The sequence below is a fragment of the Mauremys mutica genome, unplaced genomic scaffold, assembly GCF_020497125.1.
Source record: "Mauremys mutica isolate MM-2020 ecotype Southern unplaced genomic scaffold, ASM2049712v1 001395F_np12_obj, whole genome shotgun sequence".
NCBI lineage: Eukaryota > Metazoa > Chordata > Testudines > Geoemydidae > Mauremys > Mauremys mutica.
In genome coordinates this window covers 2,795-6,722 of record NW_025423188.1, presented here as the reverse complement: position 1 = coordinate 6,722, position 3,928 = coordinate 2,795, and the positions used below count along the sequence as shown (strand labels likewise).

At 51.5% G+C, this 3,928-nt stretch overlaps 1 non-coding gene across 1 annotated transcript; it reads left to right on the top strand.

Annotated features, from left to right (window-relative positions):
* Positions 1-809: 809 nt before the first annotated feature.
* On the top strand, positions 810-881 carry TRNAA-UGC. The gene has a single exon. It is a non-coding gene; the product is annotated as a tRNA-Ala (tRNA).
* The last annotated feature ends 3,047 nt before the right edge of the window (positions 882-3,928 follow it).

The window sequence follows — 3,928 nt, the reverse complement described above, 5'->3', positions numbered from 1 at the left end:
CCCTTGTGCAAAGCAGGGGGCCAAATTCCATGGAAACAATGGACAAGCAGGGGGCTCTGGGCACATCCAGCCCTGGCCGTGAGATGTTCCCTCCCCTCTTTCTTTATGCTCCTGTTGTTATTTCATGGATTGTCTGGGATGGGGGAAAAGCTGAGTTCACTCCAGGTGGAGGGGAAAAGAACCCTGAAAATCTCAGGACCCAACCCTGCTACCAGGATCACTGAGGTGCTGGGAATCTGCCTGGGAAAGGGACGGTGTGAATTGTCAAGGTGGGGAACGAATAACAATCTACAACTAGATCCACCTCATTAACCACCGACACAGGCTAATCCTGCTGCTGATAGAAGGGAAACTGGGAGCCATTCTTTGCTGTTCAGCCATGGAAACAGTGACCCAATTGCACCGCAGTGAATGTGCTGGGGAAGGCTGGAGTTTACAGGCAGGTGGAAATAGCAGATCCTAGAAACACCTGGAGCTCCCCACACCACTTCTGCCACCAGGGTGAGGTGTTGAGCTGCTCACAGCATCCCCCACTATGACCTTGCAGCAGGGGATTGCTGCACCCCCAACCCAATGTAGGGGAGAGGGCTGAGTGTATCTCTGCACCCTGAGACCAGGGCAGCCACTCTCTCTGCCCCACACATAGAATCTGGCCCTGCTGAAAAGTGACCCCTATGAACAAGTCACCTCCAGGAGAGCAGGATTGGTCCTCAGAGAGGGGAATGGGCTTCTCGTGAAGCTTATAGGTCACTGGATGCTCTGGAAACAGGAGGGCTCTGAGTGTAACCCATAGCAAACACAACCTGCTAGGGGATGTAGCTCAGTGGTTGAGCCCATGCTTTGCATATATGAGGCCCTGGGTTCAATCCCCAGCATCTTCATGATCATTTTTTCACCCTGCTGCTTTGCTCATTCCCAGAGGGGATGTGGCCCACCAGTCTCCCTGCATCAGTTTCAGTCCTGCTCAGTGAGGGGCAAGTGACAATTGCATGGAAGGTCGGGGGGGGGGTTCTGCTCCTAAGTCACCTCGGTACATTTAAGATTCCCACCCGCTGTGCTGCTTGGGACAATGGTAGATGAGAAGGGCGAATCCTCCAGCACTGGAGGGAAAGGTCCCATCTGCACAGACTGCGAGGCAAGGAAACAGAGGGGCAGTAAGTGCTCAGGGAGGAGAGGGGTCAATGATTTATTCCCAGCAGGGGACACTGTCTTTTTGAGTATCAGAGGGGTGGCTGTATTAGTCTGGATCTGTAAAAGGCGACAGAGTCCTGTGGCACCTTCTAGACTAACAGACATATTGGCGCATGAGCTTTCGTGGGTGAATCCCCACTTCGTCAGATGAATGGAGTGGGAATTCTGTGCCTGGCTAGCCAACTACAAAAGCAGTTTCTCCTCCCTTGGTGATCACACCTCAACTGCTAGAAGAGGGTCTCATCCTCCCTGATTGAACTAACCTCCTTATCTCTAGACTGATTCTTGCCTGCATACTTATACCTGCCCCTGCAAATTTCCACTACATTCACCTGACAAAGTGGGATTCACCCACAGAAGCTTATGCTCCAATACGTCTGTTAGTCTGTAAGGTGCCACAGGACTCTGTCTTTTTGAGGCGAGTGCTGCTGGCTTGGGATGGTGCTGACGATGGATAGAAAAAAGGCTGGAGTCAATGGCAGATGGGACAACAGAAGGGGAAGGGGAATGGCAGCCCCACAGAAGGTCCTCGGTGCTCAGATGCCCCCAGTTATTGCACCCTGGCCTGTCCTAGACAGAGAAAAGACACCGAGGGACCAGCCCCCCTACAGTGATCCCATGGACAAGAACCTGGTTAGGAGTGGGGTGAAGGTTCCCTCTGGGCAAAGGGGAGCTGAAATCCCTCCGTGTCCTGGAATTTAAGCAACGAAAGCTTCAAACCCTGCATGGGTGTGGGCTGAGGTGCATCAGCAGAAGGTTGGGCTGGACAGGGGTGGCAGGTTTGTATAATTTTTGGTGGTGCCCAGAATGGGACCAAGTCCTGCCCCACCTGCCACGCACACCTGCCTAAGGCTCTGGGAAGGAGTTTGGTTGTGGGAGGGAGAGGGGTTGGGCTCTGGGAGAGTTTGGGTGCAGGGTCTGGGCTCAGTCAGAGGGTTGGGGTGCAGAGGCAGTGTGGGGGGCAGGCTCTTGGAGGGAGTTTGGGTGCAGGTGTGGGGTCTGGGCTGGGGCAGGGGTTGCAGGAGAGGGTGAGGGGTGCAGAATTTACCTCGGGCATCTCCCGAAAGCAACCCACAGCCCCTAAGCTGGAGGGCCAGGGGCGTCTCTGCGCACTGCTGCCCGCAGACTCCACCCCCGCAGCTCCCATTGCCACAGTTGGGGCGGGGGCAGCATGTGGAGACCCCACCACCCCCACAGTTGTTCTTCTCACAGCTGGCTGATGGGGGGCAGCAGGGGATCTCCCCAATCTGGAGGAATCTCTCTGTGCCCCACTGTTAGTTCTCCATCCTTTCCCCCCCTAACCACGCACACCACTCCCCTCCTCATTATCAATGTTTTAGAGAGACCCCTCCCTCCCTTTATGGGATACAGACTCTCTGTGACAGAGACTGACTGGGCTCCTCTCTGCATGGCCCCAGTGGGGAAGGAAAGAGACTGGGGGAGGGGGAGAAGATGGGCAGAAGGAGTCTAATGGGGCAAAGCCAGAATAGAGGAGATTTTCTTCCTGTTAAAATGTACTGGAGTCTCATCGCTGAAAAGCCGCATCTTGAGTTAAGTTTGAACCAGCAGCTTTTCAATTACCAGGCAAAGGTGTGAACCACAGAGACTGATAACTGCCTGCTTCCCAAATGTGTTTAAAAAACATCTTTAGGGGTGCAACTGGTTAGTGCAGAGGGGCCATCTGTTGGGGTTATGAGTTCAAGCTTTCTCTCAAGACCTTGTTTCTCTTACCTGTGTAGTTTGTTTTGCCTAATTCATATACAAAGTGCTACACTAGAAAAAGGAGAGTAAGTTCTAAAATGTAGAGGTGGGTGCATACTTTAGAAACATCGCCCCTGTGCTGCCATTAGTTCCAGCAGATTGTTCACTGGAAGGGCAAATTGATTTCTTTGCTGCTGAGAAAGAGGCCAGGACAGGTCTGTGGGCACCAGATCTCTCTGCTTCTTCCAGTTCCTTCCCTGCTCCAGTCACTGCTGTAGGAGGATCCTATATGCACTAAGCCTAAACATTTTCCTGGGCCTTCTTAGCATAGCTGGCAGCATGTCAGACTCATACTCAGTAGGTCCTGAGCTCACACCTCAGAAAAGACAATGGTTTTCTGCTCCCTGCTTCAGATTTTCTAAAGGAAATCAGAGAAAAGAAGCTATAGGAGAGTGGCTCCTAGACACTCTAACACACACAGATTTTTCTAAGGCATTAACTTTTCCTTCTCTGTGGAGTTTGTATTCTCCATAGAGCAAAATAAAACAAAAACATGCAAGTCTAAGACCAATACAGTATGAAACTCAATACAGATAAAATCTCACCCTCAGAGATCTTCCAATAAGCTTCTTTTGCAGACTAGACTTGTTTCTTGTCTGGGCCCAATCTTTTCACCTGGTATAGTCCTTGTTCCAGCTCACGTGGTAGCTAGGGGATTTCTCATGACTGCAGCCACCTTTCTTCTGTTCCACCCCCTTATACAGCTTTGGTACAAGGCAGGAATCTTTTGTCTCTCTCCTGGGGAAAAGCCCCAGGTTTAAGATGGATTCCTGTACCAGGTGACATGACCTGTGAGACCCCAAGCCTTCATTGTTCCTGGCCTGACTCACAGATGGTGCAGGACAGAGCCATCTCCAGTCAATTGTCCTGGTTAATGGGAGCCATCAAGAGTCCAAACCACTATTAATGGCCCACACTTTGCATCATTACAACAGGACCTCAGAGTTATAGTTCATATTTCTAACTTCAGATACAG